The sequence below is a fragment of the Chiloscyllium punctatum genome, chromosome 11 (assembly GCF_047496795.1).
Source record: "Chiloscyllium punctatum isolate Juve2018m chromosome 11, sChiPun1.3, whole genome shotgun sequence".
Taxonomy (NCBI): Eukaryota; Metazoa; Chordata; class Chondrichthyes; order Orectolobiformes; family Hemiscylliidae; genus Chiloscyllium; species Chiloscyllium punctatum.
In genome coordinates, this window is record NC_092749.1 from 65,820,143 (window position 1) to 65,835,237 (window position 15,095).

At 40.3% G+C, this 15,095-nt stretch overlaps 1 long non-coding RNA gene across 1 annotated transcript in view; it reads left to right on the forward strand.

The window, feature by feature from the left end:
- The window catches only part of LOC140483063 (uncharacterized), a 66,246-nt gene extending 56,144 nt beyond the window's left edge, over positions 1 to 10,102 (forward strand). The window contains exon 4 of the long non-coding RNA XR_011961875.1: positions 10,007 to 10,102. This is a non-coding gene — a long non-coding RNA (uncharacterized lncRNA). The remainder of the gene's footprint in view (positions 1 to 10,006) is intronic.
- Positions 10,103 to 15,095: the final 4,993 nt, after the last annotated feature.

Consider the following 15,095-nt stretch of genomic DNA (forward strand, 5'->3'; position numbering starts at 1 on the left):
GATGGATATTAATATGCCATGGAGAAAGAAAAGTGGGTAATGGGGAACTAGTAGCCCAGAGAGAATAACAGTTAGGCAGACAATGGGCTGGATGGTAATATTCCAAGGAGAAACATGCAGCAGAACATTGTTGGTGTTCTGCAATTTCCATATACCACAATTTCTGCCACTCCAGCGCGATGCCACCATCAGACACATATTCTCCTCTCCTCCCTTGTCAGCATTCTGTAGGGACCATTCCCTCCAAGGCACCTCGGTCCACTCTGCCTCCATTCACTACATCACCCTGCGGCACCCTCCAATGCAATCACAGAAGGTGTAATACTTCCTCCTTTACCATTCACCTCCTCCTTCCTCACTATCCAAGGCCACAGATACTCCTTCCAGTTGAAGCAGTGATTTGCCTATACTTCATTCAATCAAGTCCACTGTATTTGCTGCTCACAACGTAGTCTCCTCTACACTTTGGAGATGAAACACAGGCTGGGTGACTGCTTTGCAGAATACGTACACTCTGTCTGCAAAGATGACCCTGAGCTTCCAGTTGCTTGCCATTTCAACACATCACTGTGTTCCCTGGCCAACATTTCTGTCTCATCCTGTCTCGAAATCATCCGAAAACAAACTGATTCTGGCTCAGGGTTTCGTAAGTAGCAGAGCAGCTACCTCGCAGCGATCTGTTGAAAGTCATCTCTCGAGCCAACCCTTTGTGGGGGCGGCACAGTGGCTCAGTGGTTAGCACTACTGCCTGACAGCACCAGGGACCTGGTTTTGATTTCCCCCCTTGGGTGACTGTCTGTGTAGAGTTTGCACGTTCTCTGTGCGTCTGCGTGGGTTTCTTCTGGGTCCTCTTATTTCTTCCTACAAAATGTGTGAGTTGGGTGAATTTGCCATGCTAAATTGCCCATAGTGTTAGGTGCATTAAGCAGGGGTAAATGGAGTGGAAAGGGTCTGGGTGGGATACTCGTCGGAGGGTTGGTGTGGACATTTGGGGCCAAAGGGCCTGTTTCCACACTATAGGGGATTAAATCTAGTCTCGGGTTTGCTGCAGTGTTCCAGTGAAGCTCAGCGTAAACATCTCATTTCTGCTTGGGATAATGCGGCGTCTAAGACTCAATATTGAATTCAAGATTGTTAGAGCCTGAACACCTTGTTAAATACCTTTCAGCCATCCCCAAATCCCAGGCTCTGTTATGACATTGTTCTGTGCTATTTACATGACATAGTTATGTTCTGTGCTATTTACTGCAGGGCACACCAATGACTGCAGCTACAAGTGCTTGGTGAAGTTAACCTTTTATGCTATAAGTTAGTTTTATATGGAACATCAAATAAACCAGTCAGACTGTCATAAATTGATTAACAAAGCTAGTCACAGTTGCCAGGTTTTCTCGGGGAAATACTTATACAATTCCTCATCAAAAAGGAACCAGCAGTTGGAGAACTCACATTTTTCTTTTACCCCCAGGATTCCAAGAGTGTGGGGCACCATCAATGAAATTCATTTGGCCATCACGTTTCCACATGTGACTTCTAGTATTCCTAAAGCATTTAAGATATTTTTATTTGGTAGCCATCTCCTGTGTATTAAGGACATGTGAAACTGCATTAATGGATGGATTTTAGTTCAGGCTATCCATTCCAGTCCTAAGTTAAAAATCACACAACACCAGGTTATAGTCTAACAGGTTTATTTGGTTGCACTAGCTTTCGGATCATCAGGTGAAGGAGCAGCGCTCTGAAAGCTCGTGCGTCCAAATAAACCTATTGGATTATAACCTGGTATTGTGTGATTTTTAAATTTGTACACCCCAGTCCAACACCGGCATCTCCAAATCATGCCTTCCAGTCCTGGTTTTGCATACTCATAAAGAACACCCACAAAGAACTAAAGCAATAATGTACCAGTCTGAATGTAGTACAAGTGGTTGTGATTGTCTCTCAACTGCCCTCTGAGGTGATCTAGCAATCACACAATTCCAGGGGTCATGAGGAATGGGCAACAAATGCTAGCCTTGACAGCAACATCCACATCCATGAAAGAATAAACAATACAAATACACCAGTAGAAGTAGAAAAAGATTTCCAACATTTGGACCCCTCAAGATGTGCCCATCCAGGGTAAGGGCGGAGGGATGAAACGGATGGACAGTCACATTGAGTGAATCAAAGTTCGTATATTTTCAACAACAGGCACTTCCTGCAACTACTTCACTGTGGTTGTGTTTTGAAAGAAGCCCCAAGATCAGGGCACAGCCCCATCGCTCCCAACGTGCAGCGCCCTCGTTCTTCGCTGTACCAGCCTTTTCCACCTTGCCATAAATTGTGAGCAAAATAAAGTAATAACAAAGGAAGTTGAGTTATTCTGTGCTATCAACATTTCGATGTGCACTTTAATTTCTATTTAGCTTGCAGACCTTTAATGTTTCTTGCAGTGAAAAGCTCCTCAGGATAAAATTAGTACTTACCTGGCCTGAATTTCTGTGATGAGTTTAGACACAGTTTTGCAAAGCAACATTATTTGTGCCTCCTGACGGTCTGTCGAGTTGATTAGAAAACTGTATTTGCATATCCATTAGAGGATTTATTGGTGCAAATCCCATGTAAATTGGGAGTGATCTGTTGAGATGTTTGGAAATTACAGCGCAGCTTTTATTATAGCCGTCTGGCTGAAAATTGCAGCCACAGACCCGGACAACAGCAAGTAAGTGATAATGTTCTCACTCACTGAATTCATTCTGTTAGCTTTGCCTAGATGCCTCATCAGAGTTTTAGTGCCACTGTTCAAGAATGTCTTTCACATATATATCTGTCAAAGGATGTCAAAGAAAATAGCATGGTACAAAAGGTATAAAAGAACTGCCCACAGTTTCAACAAGACTACAAACTTTCTGATTTGTTATGTTTTTGGGATTCAATTCTGTTTAGTCTCTCAAAGCAATGTTACAGGAACCCATGGAATTTTCTGCAAGAAATCTGCAATTACAATTTGATCTATACGTACACATTATCTGACATGAGTTCAGAGCTTCTGCTCCCCTTATCTGCTCGACCTGATCATGTGACACTGACAGCATCATTGTCATTCTGTATGCTTCATCCTATTACACTGCATTTTACTCAAGCACTTTATTCATTGAAATACAGCAGGAGAGAGTCAAATTGCTATTTGTATGATTACAGATGGGCAGCAAATACTGGCTTTGCCAGCAACACAAACATCCCATAAAAGAATAAATAGTGAAAATACTCTTGGGAAGGTACAAACAGCGCTTCCAACATTTGGACCACTCAAGACATGTCCATCCAGTAGAGACTGTGAAGTAGCCTGAGATGTATTAGGGAGCTACAGCTTCCTGGGAGGAAGGGCCACACAAATAGAGCTGATAAGCAGTCCTGTCAAGTAGATCAAGTCTGTGGCTGCAACTTTTAGCCAGAAGTAGCATAAGAAAAGATTCACAATAATTTCCAAATATCCCAGCAAATGACTCCCAATTTACACAGGAATGAATATGCAAGTATAGTGTTTCAATCAGTTCCACAGACTGTCAGGCAGCTGTGCTTTAAAAGAAAATAAAGTGTAGGCCCCAAGAGCAGGTCACAGTCCCATCGCTTTTGACTACCTTGAGGAATCCTCACTAACTGTCTACCATACCAAGCAGGTGGGGATGTACTTGCAATGTCTGCCAAGGTTCTAATACTCAGACTCCTGATCAGTGCAACAAAATATTGCACTGTAAGGAAGACAATATTGCATCCATAATCCCTTCACTTTAAGATCCTGTCACCAGCGTATTTTGTCTCGTTCAGCATTTGCTGCACAATTAACCCCTCATTCTGGTGAAGCAACTTGCTTATGTTAGTGCTTAATCAAACATTAACTCAGAGTTCTATAATGTGAACACCTATCTCCACCACCAGCAATTATAACTATGCACAATATTTAAAACTTCTCCTCAATTGTTTCTTACTTCAACTGTGCAACAAGTACACATGCCTCAGGAGCTAGCTAACAACCAATTCACGCAATCATATAATGGGATATAATTGCACATAAATCCCACAAGAGGCAGACTACCAGACAAAATTATCCCCAGTGCAGGCCATGGAGCAGATGAGGAGAAATTTGACCTAGTCATGGAAGATGATGAGATTTGAAACATAGCCTGCAAGATAAGTTACTGCACAACTTTAGAAGCACAAAGCCATAAATCTCTATCAACCTTTTTTGTCATTGTAATTCCAAGTTAGTAATCCCCTCCAAGTAAAAATGTCAAAAGACAGAGTTTTATAGGGAAGCCAAGCAATGTGGGATGTAGTGACATTTGAGGAAAATTTGGACAAAAAGTCTGATGAAGTCACTCTCAGTGTTGTCAGCATCTTGCTCCATCTTTTATGCTCTCTACAAGGAGCGTCGTGAGATTCTTGCTGGGCAGTGGCGATTCACCAATTAAGGGGGATTTTTGCTTATGTAATGCTTTGTTGACAGCCTAATTTACCTCATTAATATTCACCTTTCTATCTTTCCAAACTCCCCAAACAAGCTAGCCACCAAAAGAAAACTCAACATGGAAATCAGAGCAAGTACCTGGCAGTTTCAGCTCTTCACTTGCTCTGATTGATTTGCACGTTGTATACGACTAAAGTGTAGCACAGGGCATAATCCACAAGCACCAGCCACATGTACCCCTTGTGCACTGATATTGGCATCTGGCTTTTGCTAACCCTTCACAAGCATCATGGCACCACACCAATATAATTGCAGGCAACTTAGGAAACAGAAAGCCACATAGTAGGGCACACCAGCAATGAGAACTAAAAGGCTGCAACAGGATAGTTAGTGTATAAAGACAGGCCCCAGCTCAAGGATTGGATAAGGATTGCACCTCAAGCTGCTCATTTAGTGCCTACCCACATGTTCACAGCATCCATGCCTTGAATGGCTCTGGCCTCCCTGTTCATGCATTAGTGCTTCAGCCAGAGCTCAACGCTATCACAACTGCTGGGCTGAGTGCTCTTTGGAGCAGGCAAACAGATGTGTGTGTTGTGAGAGCTGAGAACCTCTTTTATTCCTGTTTCCATTTTCCATCATTTCCACTGGGTCCTGGACCCTGCCAATCAGGGCATGCTGGTCACTATGGCTGCCTACTGAAGGTGGGAAAAAGGTGGATGCAGGAGGACCACAACTGGTGGCAAGCTCAGGAACAGCAGTAGACCCCTGTGAAGGATGCTGTGCACCCCCCCCCCCCCCCACCCCCCATTTCAAGGATAGGTCACAGCTATAGGGCACATCAAATGTTTGACAATGCTGACGTGCCAGCACACATACAGTGAATGGTGGACTTTTAAAGATGCTGCAGGCACAAGGTATGCTAGTCCTTATCAGATATCCACTGAGTGGCACATTGTTCTGTGTATTGTTTGTGGTACAATGGACCAATATTGGACATGAGGAACTCCATAGGGACAGAGTAGGTAGTTATGAAACAAGTGTAGTAAGATATGATGGAAAAACTCATGAGGCCCCACAGCAGAAATCCTCCATAAAGCTCAATGCAACTGGGACTCGCCCAAAGGTGATAAAAAGGTGACCAATTCACTATCATCCATTTTGTTTTGCTCCCTGAGCTAAATTCCACTACTTTCAATTCTAACAACATCAGGAAAACTCTCTCTTTACCACACCCATCAATGGAACCCATAACAGCTTCATTGTAATTTACAGGTCCATCATCTCAAATACATTTGAGGACTGATCACTGTTTCCTTTGCATCAGAATCTCAGACTTCAGTTCTTGTGGCAATAAAGGAGAGGCAATTTTGTCCCTGTCAGGCTTCAAGATGTGAGAGCTGCCATTAAATCTAGATGTGGATGAAACCTGCTGACCCACCTGTATCTAAGTGGTCATGCACTGTGGGATCCAGAAAGATAATCTCCTGTAATTGGATGCTGAAGGTTTTGATGGTGCTATTTACAGTGCTCATGAGAGAACTCCATTTGATGGTTGCTTTCTGAAAAATTTGTGGCTCCTTTGCAAATGATGGTAAACTTTCCACTTTCTGCACGTCAAAGTCTCTTGCATATCACTGCAGTGATGTCAGAGAGGTAATACTACCTATTCTCTGACAATTGCTGCAATCTACTCAAAGTGGTTTCAAAGTTAATTACAAATGCTTTTTTCTCCAGCATTAATGTCACCTAAACATAGTTCTGATAGATTCTTACATTTACTCGCACTGTTGGCAAATGGCAGGGGCTTAAAGCTTTCTCAAGTCTTTTGATTCCTAAGCTGTCATTTCCAGTGTTCATGTGTTTTGCATTTCACCCAATGTTACTTCTTCAGACTCACTAACTGAAAGCTCAAAGGTTCTAATATTTATGTTTGAGCATTGGGCAAGTGAAATGATTTTTCAGGCTTTGTAGCTGGAAATAACCTACAAATTCAAACACACTGCATTTAAAATCTATTCCTAAGCAAGGGCTTCCAAAACAAGTGAAATCTGACTATGTTAATGCAGCACGGAGATAAGTAACTTTAGGTTCTGTTGCCAGAATTTCAATATCTACAAAAAATGTAAAGAATCAGAGCAATTGATGACTGCTTTGTAGTTAACAACACAACAAGGTTCATTGTCAATTGCTTTCACAATTCCCATCCTCATCTCTTCAGAGTTGGTAAGATGTTTCAGTATTACTGGGTTACCTCCTGTCCTAGTTCCCTTCTAATCATTGTGGTCACAATCTCTTGCTGCTAAGTTATGATCGAATTACATTTTACTGCTCTTTCGGCATATTCTGCTATAATGTATTGTCTTGGTATCTTTATCCAATTTTCTATGCAATGATATAACAATCCATGCCTCAGTAATTGTCATGAAACATAGAGGCAGTACAGTTGCACAGTGGCTAACACTGCTGCCTCACAGTGACAGGGACCCAGGTTCAGTTCCACTCTCGGGTGACTGTCTGTGTAGAGTTTGCACATTCTCCTGATATCAGAGTATTAAATGTAGTCAGAGTATTAAATGGAGATTTTTCTCCACAATCACCTGATGAAGGAGCAGCGCTCCAAAAGCTAGTGCTTCCAAATAAACCTGTTGGACTATAACTTGGTGTTGTGTAATTTTTAACTTTGTACACCCCAGTCCAACACCAGCATCTCCAAATCACATTAAATGTCTATCATTATTGACGGTTTCAGGATTAAATGTAATAGAGATCTTGATTTTTTTTCCTTTGTTTTTACCAGTCATTTTACAGAATATTTTTGCTGTAGTAATAGCAGATTCACCACAGTTGTGGAAAATACCAAATTATTAAAAGATTGAGTTTTGCAGTCATCAGTTTGTGACAATTGCAAGCGTTAATTGCAACAATGTAAAGTTCCAAGTTAGCCAAACACCTTGTATATTTCTAAAACATTATGGTGAAATCTCAATAAATCTACATTCCATAACCCTGGAATATGGTCATTCACCAGGAAATTTTTAGAAATTTCATTGGAATTGATGTTTATTTGAAATGGGGTTAACAGTAATTAATGAAAGGAAGAATTAGTATCTAACACCCAAACATTTTCAAAGGTGGTTCTGTTCCTAAATTTGACTTTATACAAGAGCAGTTTACCCTTTGCCGCCAACAGTTTAATTGCTGGTTCAGAAAGCAGTTTGTTTTGGATGTAAGATAGTAGGGTTGTAAGGGTAGAGGGTTAACCGTTATATATGCTATGAATCCAGCAATTTCAGTTTTGAGCTTAGCAATGTCTGCAATTAGCCTTTGATTCCAGTCAAACTGGATTTTCTCTCAGTTTCTGTTGTCTACCCCATAAATATACTAACTTGAAAGGAGCTCTAGCTCTGCCTTTGCTCATCATTGCTGAAAGAAAAGCAAAGCTAAAAACCTACACCAACTTCCAATCACTAAATGTCAATAGTAGGCTTCAAAAGTATCAACCACTGGCAATCTTATAAATGACTACAAAAGAATACAATGTCAGTGAATCATATATGGGAGTTTTAACAGGCAAGAAAGGGTGGGATCAGGTCAACTGTTGCTCATGATCTCTCCCTCCCTCTGTGCTGCTCCATGTTTAAGTAGGAAGCTCACCAGGGTAATTAGGGATGAGCAATAAATGCTGGCCTAATCAGCAATGTCCACAGCTTGTGAATGTTTAAAAACAGCACCGGCCCTGTGAGTCACCATTGCACATTTCCATTCAGCCTAACAAACAACTGTTCATCTCTGTTCCTTTTTCTAAACTTTCATGACAAAACTTGTATCATTGTACCTCTTGTCCTTTTAATCTTATTGCATCAAATTTGGTAGAAAGCCTATTTTGTGATACTTTATCAAACAATTCTTGAAGGTTCATATGCACAATGTCAATTGCAAAAGCTTCATGAATGTACTACTTCAAATAATTCAATCAAGTTAGTTAACACAATTTGCATTTAACAAATCTGTGCTGGCTTTCATTTATTAAATCATATCATCTGAATGCCAATTAATTTTGTCCCAGATTATTGTCTCTCAAGGTTTTTCTATTGCTGAGATCGGGCTCACTGTGCAGCTATAGTATCTGATATTTCCACCTCTATTTCCCTCAGCAACCACAGACGCATCCTATCCAGATCTCTCTACTTTGAATACTGCCAGACATATAAGCGCTTCCTTTTTATTTTTAACCTTTTGAATTTTTCTATTGTGTCCTCTTTCCCACTGGCATTAGCAGCATCATTTTTTTCCATGTGAATTTCATATCAATGATTGTAAAAAAGCTTGTCTATCTACTCATCTATCAAATCCACTAGGACAACTTCATTTCTACAATCCATAGTGTCCTCTGTATTCTGTTCTCTGATAGGATCATGAAAGTAGTCTAATCAAAAGAGTCCGGAATTGTTACCATTCTCACTGGTATACAGTACTAAAAGTGGTACAGTCCTGGAGCATTCTTGCATTAACTAACTTTTGCTAAACTACCAGATGGTCACCACTTATTATTGTTATAAAGACACTTCATATTTAATATTGTTTGAAGTCTTATGTTTTGATTAAGTGTGGCAAAATTGATTTTTTCATGATTTTTCGACATATCTGGTGTGATTTATTTAAAAGTATTTATTGACATTTCACTGTAGACCTTGCAGAATTTTTAAAAAATCAATGTTTCCTATATTATCACATTACTGGTGATAATTCCTCATTTTGCTGTAGGACCAGGCTAGGGTTATTTTTAAACAGTGACTGGCTTGGAGAGTTTCTTATTTTATGTGGTTCAGTAGAAGGCAAGTTTGCTAAGAACAAATGTAGTTAGAGGAAATCCTGCAAAGAACAAGCTGCCCTTTTCATTGCTCTCATTTCTGTAAAGAAGACCGTTTTACTGAGTTTGGTGGGAAAGAGTGATTGAAAATAAAGTCTCAAGGTTGTATTTCTTGAGCAAGCTGTGATTGTAAGATTTCTGACACAACCATGCATGACTAGTGACTTGACCAGAATACCATAGCAATACACTCTGGAACATTCTAGACTTTGGGAAAAGAGTTTTTTTTCAGAAAGCATGACTCTGCAGAAAAAATTGGAAATATTTTTCTCTTTTGCTGAAATGTGTGCGTTTAAAATATTTACCGGGAAAACCATATAGACAACTTCCATATATGTAACTTTATATGCCCATCACATATTGAATCTCCATAGAATAAATTTTGTTTTGATAATAAACCAATAATTGTGTTATTGGTTGATAGCTATTGCTGTTTAGAACATGAGGTAATAAGGTATTTGATTGGTCAACTTAATAACTGGAATTTTTTTTATATGCCCCATGCTGTAATGGGATTAGAACTACTAATGCATTCCTTCAACCTTAGTCATAAGACTACCCTCCAAAATTCTCTCTGGGTGTAGGATGACACTTGTTCTTTGGTGCATGACAAATGAGCAAATGAAAGTTCAGAATCGTGTTAGTTGGTATTTCTGAGTGACTTTATCTTCATGTCTTGTCAGGTATTTATGGTGCATGGCAGGGACTCCCATACACATACCTTTCTCAGCATGAAGTGCTGCATTGAACATACTGGAATCTGCTGGACGCGCAGCACTTCCCCCAAAGATCATTCAGCTTTTATAGCCCTGTCTTTGGTGAGTGTAAAGATTTGAATTATGTGCCCAGTGGGACTTCAACATCTTCAATTCAATAACAAGAGGAAATATAGACCATTGAAAGACTTGGTTGTCCATCTGACTAGTTTCATCTAATATTTGTCAGTTATATACATGCTCAAATATTTATTCAAGCCTCTTTTAACATTTTCCATACCATTTGTTCTTATTGTTTCCTCAAGTAGTTAATTCTGTGCTTACCACCCTCTATATAAGTGTTAAATCTATAAACCTGAGGAAGAAAGAGACTAAAAAGACAATTTTGATTAATAGCTTCATGGAAAAGGTGAAATGTGGATCACCAAGAAAGATTGTGGGCCTGATTACATTTGAAAATTCAAGACATGTCTGGTAAATAACTGGCTGCACTATTGGCTATGATACTCTTTAGACACTAGGGTTGATCAGGTGAACCACATTGGTCTTTCTGGCTCTGTACACTCCAATGTCCTGTAGATCAAGAATGCGCCATTCACAAGCATATTTCTGCTGGTTTCATTTTAGTGAGCACTCTAAATCAACCTCGACTTAGATTGTGCTTGAAAATGCCTCACTTTGTCATATGCGATATGCTGTAAAATTACTGTGGGTCAGTGCATCTGTGAATCACTTTTGGTAAACTGTCTCCTCCTTTTGATCTGAATGCTGTTTGATGTATTTGAAATGAAAATCCAAACATTTATGATGAGGACCTGTGATCTGATGCTACATTGTGTCATTGATGTTGCTTTTCATTTATTAAATGAAGATGGAGCTCACTAAAGAGGAAGCTGGGAAATAATCAGATAGTCCAGGGCACGAGAGAGGGCTCAGTGCTTAACAGCTGTAATAACCTGCAGCATGCACTAATCACATCGATTCTGCCAGGGATCAGGTGTGGAATTTCAGCAATAACAAGAGTAGAATAATTATACCGCCATATCTTTATAACCTAAATCCCAGAGTAACTTCTATATATGGCATGTTGTTGTGTGTTTCAAAGATTTCCTGAAATGTTAAATCGCTGAACTGGGAAAATTCTCAGCTTTAGTGCTGGCCAGTTAGAAAGAAATAAAGCCTGAAAACCTCCAGTGACAGTTCTAATGTCTTTGTTAATTATGAATTATATGTAAATGTTCAAGCACACAGAAAGGTTACTAGGGTGCTAAAGGACATAATTAATAATTCTCAAAAAGTCTAAAATAATTATGAAGATTGTATGTTCATATTATGGAATAAAAAGTAGATTGCACAGCCAATTACTTACAGATGTAGCCTGTCCCTTACAAAGTTTTATCCCTTTCTTTTGGGATACAAGGTTTGTAATCTTTCTTTAAATTATCTTCTTTAATTATTTTCTGCAAATCAAAGTCTGTGTGAAGATTTGTAGCTCGGGTGCTTGTTGTTGTGGTTCTTTTCGCCGAGCTGGGAATTTGTGTTGCAGACGTTTTGTCCCCTGTCTAGGTGACATCCTCAGTACTTGGGAGCCTCCTGTGAAGCGCTTCTGTGATCTTTCCTCCGGCATTTGTAGTGGTTTGAATCTGCCGCTTCCGGTTGTCAGTTCCAGCTGTCCGCTGCAGTGGTCGGTATATTGGGTCCAGGTCGATGTGCTTATTGATTGAATCTGTGGATTAGTGCCATGCCTCTAGCCATGAAACGACATGACCAGCTATCCTTAGTAGCCACACACTCAGATGACAAGCAACATGAGTTCGACTGGGACAACACTACTATTATAGGACAAGCCAAACAGAGAACAGCCAGGGAATTCCTAGAGGCATGGCACTCATCCACAGATTCAAATCAATAAGCACATTGACCTGGACCCAATATACCGACCACTGCAGCAGACAGCTGGAACTGACAACCGGAAGCGGCAGATTCAAACCACTATAAATGCCGGAGGAAAGATCACAGAAGCGCTTCACAGGAGGCTCCCAAGCACTGAGGATGTCACCTAGACAGGGGACGAAACATCTGCAACACAAATTCCCAGCTCGGCGAACAGAACCACAACATTTCCTGCAAATAAATGCAATACCAAAATAGGTATGCAGTGGGGTTGATCAAGAACAGGGTTTTGTCTCCCTGTAACAGTAGTCGATACCATTTTATAAACGTTTCTCTTCTTTCTAAGAACACATATTTAAATGAGTGACTGCCATCATATTGCAGTGTTACTGAGGAGGCAAGCACACCCTTTGCTTATCTTATCCTTTTACATACCAAGAAAATCTGAACTCACATATGGAGCAGTGATGAGAACCTTTACAAAATGTTTTCAAAGAGGTCGGCTCCTGGAACCAGGTGTGTAATTAGTTCAGGTATTCACTTCACTGACACATCAGTCTCCATTGACTGAACATTTCGTCACTTGGAATTGCAGGAGCTTTTTCAACATTATTTTCTAAGGACTGCCATAAATACATTACCTGTATATAAACTGCAGGGATGTTGCAGTGTTATTAGAGTCAATACTGACTTTTCATGGCAGATTATTGGCACATAAATGATGAAAGCTACTTTGTAATTTCTTTTCTCTTTCAAAGCGTTTCTCATAAATTTTCATTTCTCCTACTTACAGATTTCTGTCTCCCTGCAGCTACCTTTTTGGCATTCCTCAGAACTTGTCTTTATCACAAGATATCCCAGTCATAGTGTTGATAGAGCCTCTAACAGACATCTAATTAAACTGCAACAGTAGGGCTCCAATCTACATCCCCAGATCTAAAATTCACAAGTGACTCACAGTCAAATGGCACCATTTAAAAGGAGCAATGCTCCTTATTTAGTTTGTTCAAAGACTAAGTGCAAGTTTATATCACACACAAAAAAACAAAGAACTGCAGATGCTGGAAATCAGAAACAAAAACAGAAACTGCTAAAGGAACTCAGCAGGTCCGGCAGCAGGTTTGGAGAAAAAGCAAAGTTGATATGTCAACTTCAGTGGCCCTTCTTCAGAAACAATTTCTGGTTTTGTTTTCATAAAGTTGCAATGCTGCTTCACAAGTCCAGTACTTTTAGAGCTACTCTATAAACATATCAGAAGACAAATGGTGGGAACGTATATCACCTTAACAGAATAGTATTAACACTTTGGAGCAGAACTAAGAGTTTACTAAAACTTGCATTAAGCTCTCAGTCATCAAAACATTGCCAAAGGTTGAGGCAATGATGGTATATTGATTGCAACGAGGTCAGCCAGCTGGACCTCATAGAATAAAAGTTCCCTGATTGGGGCTCTTAACCTGGTCCAATCAGGGAGCCCTGGCTGTCAGATAAAAGGCGGAGTCTCAGAGATACTGCCAACTCTGAAAGCAGACTTGGTCTGAATCAAGGATTGTTCATGTGGAGGTAAGGACCTCAATTCAATTGTTATCACTAAAAGGTAATATTGAGCAAACCTGAGGGTCTAAAGGTAGATAAGTCCCCTAGTCCTGATAGAATGCAACTTAGGGTGCTGAAATAAATAATGGAAGTTTTAGTAGATGTGTTAGTGATAATTTACCAAATTTCACTGGACTCTGGGCAGGTCCTGGCGGACTGGAAGATAGTGAATGCCATGCCACTGTTTTAAAAAGTGTGTAGGCAAAAAACATGTAACTATAGGCCAGTTAGCTTAACATCTGTAGTTGAGAAAATGCTAGAAGCTACCATTAAAGAAGACATAGTAAGACATCTGGATGGAAAAGGTTCCATCAGGCAGATGTAGCATAGATTGAGAAAGGGAAGATCATGTTTGACAAACTTACTGAAGTTCTTTGAGGATGTAAGAAGGGCGGTGGATGATGGGGAACAGGTAGAATGTTGTATACTTGGACTTCCAGAAGGTGTTTGATAAGGTGCCACATAAAAGACTCATTCATAAGATAAGAACGAATGGAGTTGCGAGGAATGTATGAGCATGGATGGAGGGTTTGTTAACCAATAGAAAGCAGAGAGTTAGGATAAATGGGTGTTCATCTGGTTGAAGATTAGTGGTAAGTTGGGTGCCACAGTGGTTGTTGCTGGGCTCACAACTGTTTGTGATATATATATAAATGATTTGGAAGAGGAGACTGAATGTAATGTATCCAAGTTTGCTGGTGACCCTAAACTGTGGAAGCTTTGCAGAGGATGTGGAGGGACTGCAGAGATAGGCGAAATGACTAGGCAGGGTCTGTCAGGTGGAGTACAATCTTGGTAAATGTGAGGTTATCCACTTTGGAAATAAAAATAGGTCAGAGTATTATTTGAATGTTGAAAGATTGCAGCATGATGTTGTGCAGAGGGACTTGGGAGTGTTTGTACATGAATTGTGGAAACTTGATTTGCAAGTGCAACAGATAATCAGGAAGGCAAACAGAATATTGGTTTCCCTTGCTAGAGGGATTGAATTTAACAGCAAGGGGGGGCTTTGCTGCAACTGTACAAGGCTTTGGTGAGGCTGCACCTGGAGTATTGTGTGCAGTTCTGGTCTCCTTACTTGAGGAAGGATATACTGGCTGTGGAGGCATTACAGAGGAGGTTCACCAGGTTGATTCCGGAGATGAGGGGATTACCTTATGAGGAGGGGTTGAGCTGCCTGGGACTGTACTTACTAGAATTTAGATTGAGAAAGGATCTTTTAGAAACATGTAAAATTAAGAAAGGGATAGGTAAGATAGAGGCAGGACAAGTTCATTCCACTGGTGAATGAGATCAGGACTACAGGACATGGCCTCAAGATTATGGGAAGTCGATTTAGGACAGAGATGAGGAGGTACTGCTTTTATCAGAGTTGTGCATCTGTGGAATTCCCTGCTCAAGGAAACAGTAGAAGCAGCTTCACTAAATATATTCAAGACACAGTTGGATGGGAATTTGCAATGGTTGGGGAATTAAGGGTTATGTAGAAGGAGCTGAGACAATAGATAGATCAGTCATGATCTTAATGAATGGTGGAGCAGGTCAATGGGCCAAGTGGCCTACTTCT